The 12,736-nt window shown below is 41.3% G+C and overlaps 1 pseudogene; it reads right to left on the bottom strand.

The window, feature by feature from the left end:
- The window catches only part of LOC112061860 (probable E3 ubiquitin-protein ligase HERC6), a 51,081-nt pseudogene that overhangs the window by 16,546 nt on the left and 21,799 nt on the right, over positions 1 to 12,736 (bottom strand).

The raw sequence follows: 12,736 nt of genomic DNA, 5'->3' as shown, positions 1-12,736 counted from the left end.
AATGTTCATGGATTAGGAGAGCATTGTTAAAATGTCCATACTACCTAAAGCCATCTATAAATGTAATGCAATCTCTCTCACAATTCTAATGGCATTTTTCACAAAATAGAAAAAACAATCCTAAAATCTGTATGAGACCACAAAAGACCCTGAATAAACAAATCAATCCTGAAAAGAAGAACAAAGCTGGAAATATCACATGTCCTGATTTACAGCTATACTACAAAGCTATAGTAATCAAAACGGTATGGTACTGGCAGAAAAACAGACGAATAGACCTATGGAACAGAAACAAGAGCCCAGAAATAAACTCTTACATATTTGATTGACTAGTATTTGACAATGGAGCCAAGAATACTCTCTGTGGAAGGAATAAACTCTTCCATAAATGCAGCTGGGATAACTGGATAACCACATGCAGAAGAATGAAATTGAAACCCAATCTTACACCACTCAGAAAAATTATCTTGAAATGGATTAAAGACTTAAGCAGAAGACCTAAATCCATAAAACTCCTGGAAGAAAACATCAGGGGAAAGCTCCTTGACATTGGTCTTGGCAATGATTTTTTGGATATGACACCAAAAGCACAAGCAACAAAAACAATAATTAATAAATGAGACTACATCAAACTGAAAAGCTTCTGCACAGCAAAAGAAACAATCAACAAAATGAAAAGGCAACCTATGGAATGGGAGAAAAAATTTGCAAACCATATATCTGATAAAAGATTGATATCCAAAATATATACAGAAGTCATATAACAGAGAAAAAAAAATCAAACAATCCAATTAAAAAATGGGCAGAGGAATGGAACAGATATTTTTTCAAAGAAGACATACAGATGGCTAACAAGTACATGAAAAGGTACTCAACATCACAAATCATCAGGGAAGTGCAAATCAAATCCACAATATGGTATCACCTCATACCTGTTAGAACGGCTATCATTAAAAGACAAAAGATAAGTGCTGGTGAGGATGTGGAGAAAAGGGAACCTTTGTGCACTGTTAGTGGGAATGTAAATTGGTGCAGCCACTATGGAAAACAGTACGGAGCTTCCTTAAAAAACTAAAACTAGAACTACCATGTGATCCAGCAATCCCACTTTTGAGTATATATCCAAAGGAAATGAATCACAATCTCAAAGAGATATCTACAGCCCCATGTTCACTGCAGCATTATTCAGAATAGCCAAGACAGGGAAACAACCTAAGTGTCCACGGACAGAGGAATGGATAAAGAAGATATGGTGTACACACACACACACACACACACACACACACACACACACACACACATACTGGAATATTACTCAGCCATGAGAAACAAGGAAATCCTGCCATTTGCAACAACATGGACAGACCGTGAGGACATTATGCTAAGTGAAATAAGTCAAACAGAGCAAGACAAATACAGTAGGCTATCACTTATACATGGAATCTAAGAAAGCTAAACTCATAGAAACAGAGTAGATTGGTAGTTTCCAGAGTTGGGGGTGGTGGGGGAAATGGAGAAATGTTCGTCAGGTACAAACTACCAGTTATAAGATGAATAAGTTCTGCGGATCTAATGTACAGCATGGTGATTATACTGTAGTTAACAATACTGTACTATATAGTTGAAAGTTGTTAAGAGAGTAGATCTTAAGTGTTCTCACCACAGTAAAAAATGGTAACTATATGAGGTGATGGAGGTATTAGCTAAAGCTATGGTGGTCATCATTTTGTAATGTATAAGTGTTTTATAATACATAAGTGTATCAAATCAACACCTTGTACACCTTAAACTTACACAATGCTCTTTATCAGTTATATCTCAGTAAAGATGGGAAGAAATACACTACTTTAGAAATATCAGTGCATTATTACTTCTGAAAAGCACTAACTTTTTAAAAAAATAAATGTATTTATTTATTTATTTATTTTGGGCTGTGTTGGGTCTTCATTGCTGCACACGGGCTTTTCTCTAGTTGTGGCGAGCGGGGGCTACTCTTCATTGCGGTGCACGGGCTTCTCATTGAGGTGGCGTCTCTTGTTGCGGAGCACAGGCTCTAGGCACATAGGCTTCAGTAGTTGTGGCACACGGGCTCAGTAGTTGTGGCTCGCGGGCTCTAGAGCGCAGGCTCAGTAGTTGTGGCGCATGGGCTTAGTTGCTCCATGGCATGTGGGATCCTCCCGGATCAGGGATCAAACCTGTGTCCCCTGCATTGGCAGGCAGATTCTCAACCACTGCGCCACCAGGGAAGTCCCAGCACTAACTTTTGTACACAATATTTTCTCCTATTGAGATTGACATTTTGTGGTGAAATTTGCTTTGATTGCCAATTGAGCAATTTATATTTATAAAAGCATCCTACTTTAGTTAATTATTTTTCAACTGAACAATATCAATTTAATTATTTTATTTAAAATGCTCTGGCTCGGGGCTTCCCTGGTGGCGCAGTGGTTGCGCGTCCGCCTGCCGATGCAGGGGAGCCGGGTTCGCGCCCCGGTCTGGGAGGGTCCCACATGCCGCGGAGCGGCTGGGCCCGTGAGCCATGGCCGCTGGGCCTGCGTGTCCGGAGCCTGTGCTCCGCAGCGGGAGAGGCCGCGGCAGGGGGAGGCCCGCATACCACAAAAAAATAAATAAATAAATAAAATGCTCTGGCTCCTCCCTATCCTCCAATAATCGTTAGGTTTATTAGTAGCTTTAGGTTACTTCTGGATTATGTTTTATTATGAAAATGCTGAATCATTCTCCTATCTGAGTATTTGTGCCTCTATTATATACAATATTGCCGCGGAGCGGCTGGGCCCGTGAGCCATGGCCGCTGGGCCTGCGTGTCCGGAGCCTGTGCTCCGCAGCGGGAGAGGCCGCGGCAGGGGGAGGCCCGCATACCACAAAAAAAAAAATAAATAAATAAAATGCTCTGGCTCCTCCCTATCCTCCAATAATCGTTAGGTTTATTAGTAGCTTTAGGTTACTTCTGGATTATGTTTTATTATGAAAATGCTGAGCCGATCTCCTATCTGAGTATTTGTGCCTCTAATATATTATATACAATATGTAACATATTCCACCAGAGTTTATCCAGTTAGCAAAACAAGCAAAATTCTGAATTATTAAGGGCTAAATAAAATATTTTTGTTCTTGATGTGGAAAATAAAACAAAACAAGCCTCCAAATGACTAAGAACTAAGGGATCTTGATTTAGTAAAATGGTATATACATTCCTTTAAATGAACCCTTACCTTATACACTTCTTTCATCACTTCTAGAAGAGCTTTAACATTGTGGTGACTGAATGGTTTCAGTCCAACAAAACAGTTGAGAGGCGATGGCAGTTTTAAGCATCTGGACCAGTGTGTTGAGAGAGGATGCTTGCAAAGATGCCCAACACTGCTCTGAGGGGTGTAAAATCAGCCATGATAAATATGCACCCCCCAAAATAACTCCCTCAGCTTCTAAGTTCTTTAATGTAAAAAATAGATCATATTTTCCATTTCTGATGGCATAACCTATAAAATATCTTTTAGAAGGATAACATCCTGGACAACATTTATTACTCACAGATCTGGAATTTTTTTTTTCCCTGATTAAGTATCTTTGGAATTAAAAGCTCAAATTCAGGTTTCTGAAAAAATTTGTTGATAGTTCATATGTATGCTTGATTACTTGATTGACTTCATGATTTTCAAACTGAAACTTCCATAGGGTATCTATAAAGTCTGAAAACATACATAGGTGAATAAACAAACACAAACGCACACACATACACACACACACATACACTCAAGACATATGATGTCATCAAGGACATTTTTAATCTGTAAAAAATAAAATAATATTATCTATGTTTTCAGACTTTATGAGCACCTTGTATAGACGGATATATTTTTAAATTAGCTCAGCAACAATATTTTAATATCACTGAGGTTACAAACTGAATTTTTGTACCTTTAAAAGACAATTCTCAAAAACAAACATATCAAGTGTTAAAATATATTTTCAAACTAATGTAACTAAAAGAGTATGACCCAGATGCATGAAAGGCAGATTAATTTAGCAGAGACTTCACAAATGGACCCAAATACACATAAGACTTTAGTATATGATGAAGGTGGCATTGCATATGAGTGGGGAATGAAACAGATCATTTAATAAATGTGTGACAACTGGAAACTGATCTGAAAAAAAATGAAGTTTAATCAAGATAAACTCCATATAGTTCAAAGATTTAAACATAAAAATGAAACAATGTGGGGGAGGGATAAAATGGGAGATTGGGATTGACTTATACACACTACTATATATAAAACAGATAACTAATAAGGACCTACTGGATAGCACAGGGAACTGTATTCAGTACTCTGAATGACCTGTATTGGAAAAGAATCTAAAAAAGAGTGGGTATATGTATATATATAACTGATTCACTTTGCTGTAAAGCAGAAACTAACACAACATTATAAATCAGCTATACTCCAATAAAAATCAACTTAAAAAATGAAACAATAAAAATTCTAATAGGAGCATGGGAAATCTTTAAATCTCATCATGAGGTAAACTTTTTGAGGTATGACCCAAATTCAGAGACCATAAAAGAAAATGTTAATACAGTAGGTGGCATAAAAATATTTAAAAATAATTATGCATGGCAAAAATACCACAAAATAAAAAAAATTTTAGTAACCTAAAGAAAAAAATTGCAACTCATACTATGGATAAAGAATTATCGTATATGTATAGCTGATTCATTTTGCTGTATAGCAGAAACTAACACAACATTGTAAAGCAACTATACTCCAATAAAAATTTTTTTTAAAGTGATATGGGAAGATGCGGCAAAAGAAAAAAAAAAGAATTGTCTTAGTAGTTTAAAAGCTTCTAAATAAATAAGAAAGATACTAACAACAAATGGAAATATAGGTAAGGGGGAGAACTGATAGTTTCTAGAATATGATGTACAAATGGAACTGAATATAGGAAAACCAGCACAACTTCATTCATAATGAGAAAATTCAAATTCAAATTAAGAGATTCTTGGGGGCTTCCCTGGTGGCGCAGTGGTTGGGAATCCGCCTGCCAATGCAGGGGACACAGGTTCGAGCCCTGGTCCAGGAAGATCCCACATGCCGCGGAGCAACTAAGCCTGTGTGCCACAACTACTGAGCCTGTGCTCTAGAGCCCATGAGCCACAACTACTGAGCCTGCGTGCCACAGCTACTGAAGCCCACATGCCTAGGGACCGTGCTCCACAACAAGAGAAGCCACTGCAATGAGAAGCCCGTGCACCGCAACAAAGAGTAGCCCCAGCTCGCCGCAACTAGAGAGAGCCCGCGGGCAGCAACAAAGACCCAATGCAGCAAAAGAAAATAAATTTAAAAAAAAAAAAAAAAAAAGAGAGAGAGAGAGATTCTTGGCCACTGCAATGAGAAGCCCATGCACCGCAACAAAGAGTAGCCCCAGCTCGCCGCAACTAGAGAAAGCCCGCGGGCAGCAACAAAGACCCAATGCAGCAAAAGAAAATAAATTTAAAAAAAAAAAAAAAAAAAGAGAGAGAGAGAGATTCTTGGGAATTCCCTGGCTGTCCAGTGGTTAGGACTCCACGCTTCCACTGCAGGAGGCCCAGGTTTGATCCCTGGTCGGGGAACTAAGATCCCACAAGGAGCATGGCCTGCCCAAAAAAAAAAAAAAAAAAAAAAAGAGAGATTCTTTTCAGAATGGTATAGACCAAAGTTTGGTTCACACTGTGGAGAAGTGCGTGGGCTGATGCTCTCATATTTATTGATTAAGTGCAAACTGGTACATCTTCTGTCAGAGCTATGTTGCCCAATTCCGAGGGTGACAATGTGAATGGTAACCAGTTAAAGTTGGACAACATGGTGGCCCTGACTTCTGTGGAGGGTCATTTGGCAAAATCTCTCAAGATTTAAAACGCACATACAATTTGACCCAGTAATTCTGCTGTCTGGACATTTCCCTGCCCGTGTAAATTTATGTATGTACAAAGAAATGCATGTTAGAACTGTTATAATAGCAAAAATTTATGTATATCCTCCCAATAGAATACTACTCAGCCATTAAATGGGATGAGGCAGTCGTATAGGTCCTGTAACATAATGATCTCCAAGATATACCGTTTAGTGGAAAAAAGCAAGTTGCCAAAGAATGTATGCTACCATTTTTAAAAAGAATTATTATTTCTATATGTTTTTATATAGAGAGAATATCTTTCAAAGGTTATACAAGAAACTCTACTCTGTAACTGCTTTCTGGGAGGAGAACTAGGTAGCTTGTAATTCACCATACTTTTCACCTTCATACCTTTTAAGCTTTGGACCTTGAACATTAGCTCAAAGTTGTAAAAGGATATCCCATGGCATTGAATAAAATAAAAAACAAGAACGCAAAGTTAAACATTTTTTTCCTCACCTCTGGTCAAAATGTCTAAAGTTTTAAAACAACATAAAGTTTTAAAGCATGGATTTATCTTGACTGGATACTCTATGGTTATTAAATTCTGATGTCAAGGCCATGACCAAGTCTAAGAATTACACATGCTTTGTGATGATAGAGTAATGATTACAATAGCTTTGAAACCGTGCAGGACCCTGTGGGGCGCTCCCAGGTACAAAAGGCTTTCCCGTGCCTCCTGTCTCTTGATTGCAGGAAAAAGGCTTCAACCTCCGAGACCTTCCCTGGGCTCCAAAGGGCAGATTCAAACTGCTACTAATTAGGAAGTGAGGGAATGCAGAAAGGAAGGAAAGCCAGTCAGGAAACAACAGTGCAGAGATGGGGCAGGGTCCTGGTTCCTCCTCAAGGGATATACAAGACAGTCTGACACATATCTCTGAGTGCTTCTACAGGAACCAAGACCCCAACCCAGGTGGAAGATGGTAACTTCAGGAAGACCATAAGCACTTGAACCCCAGACTGGTTACAACCAGAAAGCTGATGGCTGAGATTCCTAGAGCACCACCCTCTTACCTCACCACCAACCAGTCACAAGAAAGTCACACACTCTGCAGCCCTCCCTGAAAATTTACCTTTAAAAACGCTTCCCTGAGACCCATGAGGGAGTTTAGGTCTTTTGAGCGTAAACTGCCCGTCCTCCTTGCTTGGCACTTGAAATAAACCTCTCCCTGCTCCAAACTCCAATGCTTCGGTTTGTTTGGCCTCACTGTGGATCAGGTACACAAGCTTGGATTTGACAATAGCTTTAGGGTAATCTTTTCAACAATGCACATACCACATATTCAAACATTTGTGTAGTATTTTGCAATCTATCTAAAATTTGCTACAACTTCTACTTCAGACAGTGACTCTCTATTGAGAATACAGATAAAGTGACATACAGGTAATCACACTTACTCAGGACTTGTGACGATTGGCCAGTCATGTTATGAACACCCTCTGCAAACGGAACCACCAGAGCCATCCAGTTCTTAGGGTCATGCATGACAGGACACTCTGGGGTCAGAAGGAAGACTGATAGAGCTTCTTGGTGTGGAGAACGATATGGAAGAGCTCTGAGCACAGGATCCCTGAGACGTGTTGTTATCTGTGGTTGAAACAGGGTCAGGGAGAGGCCCAGGATATATTAGACACAGAGTATTATAAGAAAGAAGCTATGGGACCAGAGGTTTCATGTCCACTATGTTCCAAATGGAATAATCATTTAGTTTTCCCGAAACCTACTATTCAAACTCCATCACTCCTTGTTTCCCAAATGCCCCTGAAGTGGTATGGGAGAACCATCCACCCTATTTTATATTGGGGTGAATGAAAGAAATAAAGTGAAATCACATGGCTGGACATACTGAATGAATCATAACGAACGGCTGCTCAGTTACAAGGGGTCCATATCCAGATCTATCGGACCTAAAATTCTACCGTGGCAGAGAAAATGCCATATGTTCACCTCGCCAATCCTATGTCATCCTCCTCCGGGGCTCGCAGGCAGATGGCATTGCCCAGCCTCCCCTGCAGTTAGGTGGGCCCATGTGACCAGGTTCTAGCTAAAAGAATGTGAGGGAAGGCAATGTGTGACACTTCCAGGCTTGGCCCCTAAAGCCTCCCATGTGACCTTTCATACCCTCTTTCCCCATCTGCCAACCAACACAAAAGACCTACTGGAGAATTTCGTGGCCCTGGGGCCTAGAATGACAGAAAGGGGCCTGAGTGACCCCTGAATGAACCTGGGCACAGGGCGGGAAGGGTAGTAGAATTTGCCACCCCCAAATATGCCACTCCAGCATGAGGGTTATTTTAAGCTGAAGGCAAGTGAAAAAAAGCAGACATAGAATGAGCTCTCTGGCCTCTCCCATCTACCTGAAAACAGAACATAAATTCCCCTCGTGAAGGTGCCCTCCTGTCCCCAACTTCCCATACCAGGCAGGGGATAACAACCTGACTAGCAGAGATGAGCTGGCGCCAAGACTCTACACCGCAAACCTTACTAACTAGCCCTCATCTACCATTGCTTTCTTCATATATTTTCCTTCCCACCATTTGCCAACCCAGAAGCTCAAAGTCCATATCTTTTGTCTTCTCGCTTCTCTACAAAATTACTGTTCTTCGCTAAGATGCTTTAGAAGCCCAAATTCTAACCACTCCTTAAAGTTACTCATCATTGAGTATTTCCATGTGTAAGTGGGAGGCACATGTTAATAAACCTGTTTTTCTCTTGTTCATCTGTCTTTTCTCAGTGTAATCTGTGAGCCCCCAGCCAATGAAACTAGGATAAGGAGAGGGAAAGTAAATTTTTTCCTTCCCTACAGGTGCCTCCTATCTCAACCCTCTTGGGACTTTGGTGTGAGGAAAAAAAAAAAAAAATCTTCACTGTGTGAAGAGGCCATTGAGATTTGGAAGTTGTCTGGAGCAGCTTATGTTTGGAGGAGGCACTCAAGAGGATGTTGACCCTCAAGCTGCACCTCACCCACTGCCGCCTGTTTGGAGTGCACGCTCTGCTCACCGGTCCCAGAGTGGGAGCTGTTCCAAGGAGGCAGCCTTGAGAGAGTAAGGTGTCACTGAGACTATCTGGACAGTATATGTGACTGTAGGAACCCAGCAGTTAATGCCTCTATATGACCTACAGGATTCCGGCGGGCGGGTGCAGATCTACTCATCTTGCGGCCACCCAAGACAAGCCTTGTAAGTTCCCTTGCTTATTAAACCTACTACCTTCCAATCTGGAGGGGCTGCCTCTTTCTTCAGTCTCTCCTTGTCCTCTGAGCACAGGGGCCGCTTTCTGAACCAACAGCTTATGCATTCTCTCTAACAGATCTTAGATACTCTTAACTGTGAGTATCTGCCTCTACATGTCATAAGGGTTAAGTAAGATGATACATGCAACAATAAACTGTGAAGTACTGTATAATATTATTACATTGATGTTCTTACAATTTGTTTTTTCATACATCCAGAAGAACATGACTTCTGTGGAATGCTAGTAGGTGTACGTGGGAAAATGGTGTCACAACTTTGAGAAAAATAGGGTCAAAAAAGCTAGATTGCTTTCAGTATATGACATCATAGAGTCTTTGATTTACTTATGTGCATCACGACTACATAATAGTATGCAGTGTTCCTAAAGCTGCTTCACTAAGAACCCCTCTTCAGAGAGCATTCTGTGAAACTAATGTTTCTTAGAACTCACACTGGGAATAGCACCCCAAGTGATCTCCCACATAACCTAAATATTTATTTTAAAAATATACCCGATCACATTTACTATTCTTACTTTTTCATCTTGAAAATAAAAATAGGGACTTCCCTGGTGGTCCCGTGGGTAAGACTAAGCGCTCCCAATGCAGGGGGCCCGGGTTTGATCCCTGTTCAGGGAACTGGATCCCACATGCCGCAACTAAGACCCGACGCAGCCAAATAAAATATAAATAAATAAATATTTTAAAAACTAAATAAATAAAAATAGTTTCTACTGCATATTAAGGAACACTCTCCCCCTTTCCCTTCCAAATGTAGGGACCCCAAACGGTATAAAGATGATTTTCAGCTGAAGACGTCAGAGATACAGCTGTTGTGGAAAGAAGCCTTCAGAGCTCTCCTCATCTAACTGAAGGCAGAGGCTTCCCAGAGTGAAGCAGCTATAAATCCTCTCCTGGGCGGGCAGGCAAGCGAGCTTCACTGCCAGGAAGAAGACCCCGCACTTGCACTTGGATGAGAAATTGCAGAAACAAACATTAGCACAAGCTATCCTATCTTCCATGTGTCCCCCGAAAAGCCCATCTGTCTCCCAATGGAAATTGTTTCATTTATTTCTCCCCCTTCCCTAAAGTTGGTATATACACCCTCATCCTTAGCTGCTCTTCACGAGTTGAACTTTTTTTTTTGTTAATCTGTCTATTCTTAATCGGTAGGTCCCAAAACAGATGAGTCCCAAACTAGTACTCTTTTCATAAGTTATACCTCTCAAGCATTGTTTTTCTCATATTGAAAATAAAAATACTGTATCTATTGCACATTTAAGCGTGCAGTAAGAAAATAAATGCCAGCGCCTAATACAGTGTCTGGCATATAGTAACCTCATAATAAACACCAGCCCCTCCCCTGTCACACTTCCATCTCACTCAACTCCTCACAAAGGTAAACTGTAACCATATTGGTCCCTGTAAAGAAATTCTAGTGATCTATTTCTCAAGTGAATATTGGTTATTACCAAGGAAGAAATCCATTCTTTTTTTGTTAACTTCTCGCCATTTCTAAGTCCACATCAATGGAAATAGTTTCTCCAGATTCTCTTTGGATGCAAGAAATGAAAAAAAAAAAAGCACATAAACAGATGCAAAGGAGTATTTCTAACTTCATATATCATTATGTATAATTTTATTTTACTACATATCATGTATTATCTTTTTTCTTAAAGCTTGCATTCTTTCAAAATAATCAATTTACTTGGCACCAAAAAAAATTATAAAATCTACGTTCTCCTAAAAGAGAATAGGTAACAATTTATTATCTCAAGTTTGGGCTGCAACAATAGCAAAAGTTTACACGCTGCATCTGAGAGCTGAAACCATCTACCCTCACACTCAGCCTGCCTGCGCACTGAGAACTGAAACTCCCTAACCCCACCTATCTTACCATCTATATTTACATTACTTTGGGATTCCACCGTTTCATTAGCATGACTTTACTATTCCAAGACACCCTTGCCCAAGCAAATGGCTTGATTGTTCATTTTAGGAACTTCCTGAAAAGACCCATTAACTCTACCACGGAAAGCAATCAACAGTTTACGCCCTAAGATTCTTTGCATCTCTTGTCTCAAAATCCTTGACTTGCAGTTTCCAACCGTCCAGGTTGTAGTATCTTTCCTCGATCCTGATGAAGTTCCCAATCCTCCCCTCCCACACCGAAAGGCCTGCCTTAATCCAAACTGCTGATTTAAGAAAATTCAGACCTGGCCATTCTCCTCAGAAATACTACCAAGGCTTTGTCTAGGTGTGGCATTTCCCTGGGTTGTGTTGGTAATATTTGAGGAGCTGGCACTCTGTAGGACGATTTGCCTTTATAATGTACTATGAAATATTTCATGCTTGCTAGATTAACCAATCAATTGTAATACTAGGCCTAAAACATTTATGCAAGTACCAAAACAGAGTACACTGTAAATTTCCCTGTAAAATAAATTCTCCTTTGCAGCCTTCGGCGCCTTAAGATCAAACCTGGAGGTTGATCACTCCTAGGAAGGGGACATGGAGACACTTTAGAAAGATAATATTCTTAGTGTAGAACAGATTCTCCTCTAGGAGAATGAGGAGATTCTCCTCTAGGTAATGAGAATTAGCTTGAGGCTACAGTGGGGAAGAAACAGGATACGTTACATGGCAGAGTCCCCTCCTTTCTAGGCGAGAAGGATGGCAAGAGGAGGAAGGCAAATGGGAGAGAAGGCCAGCAGAGGGAAGCCGCGTCTTGGTTTCTCATCTCCTGCCTTTGGCCGGGATAGGTAGAGATGAACAAGCACGCCTCTGGGGACTCTAGAGTGGTAACTGCCTCGTGAGCTGCGGTGGGCGGGCGCGACACTCATCTCCCCTGGGCTTCTCTGGTTCCCAGGTGAAGCTGGTGGACCCAACAGTTCCTCCAGTCTCCCTGAGGCATGGCTGGGAATGCAGCTTAAGAACCAAAGGGACAATGGCGGCGGCGGGGGGGGGGGGGGCGGCGGGCGGGAGGGGAGGTTACTTGGAGGCAAGAAGTACCTGCAACAGGGGTTAAGCGAATAGTGAGTACCGCCTAGCGGCGGATGTGTACAGCTATCTTCTGAACCAGTGAGCCAACCTGAGGCCAAGTCAACAAGGGAGGGACAGGACCTGACCTAGCGAAGAAGGACGGAGATGAGTGACCCCAGCTGCGGACAGAGCTGCAGGGCACCAGCCTCCAGAGAAGACGGAGGGCAGCCTAAGGGCCCCTTTAGGCTGCTATTCCCCCTCCCCTCCCTTGTTACTGCTGAATTAATTAAACAGGGAAGCCATTGCACTGCAGTGGCTCTAGTGCCATGGTGGCCTATAAAAGCAAACCAAAATCTAAGCCTCAAAGTTATGTAAATGTCTCAAAGTTATGAATCAAAAGCTAAGGGCAACCAATCACAAAAAGCCCACTAGGCTTTAAGTTATAGCCAATCAAATAAGTTCCTTTCTTTGTTTCTGTACCTTCTCTACACGCCTCTCCCTGAGCTCCTCTCGCTGCAGCACTCAGGCAATTCTGAATTGGTGCTGCGTGATTCACGTTGATG

This window comes from Physeter macrocephalus, chromosome 7 (genome assembly GCF_002837175.3).
Source record: "Physeter macrocephalus isolate SW-GA chromosome 7, ASM283717v5, whole genome shotgun sequence".
Lineage (NCBI taxonomy): Eukaryota > Metazoa > Chordata > Mammalia > Artiodactyla > Physeteridae > Physeter > Physeter macrocephalus.
Note: the sequence above shows the minus strand (reverse complement) of the source record. Positions and strands in the feature narration are given on the sequence as shown.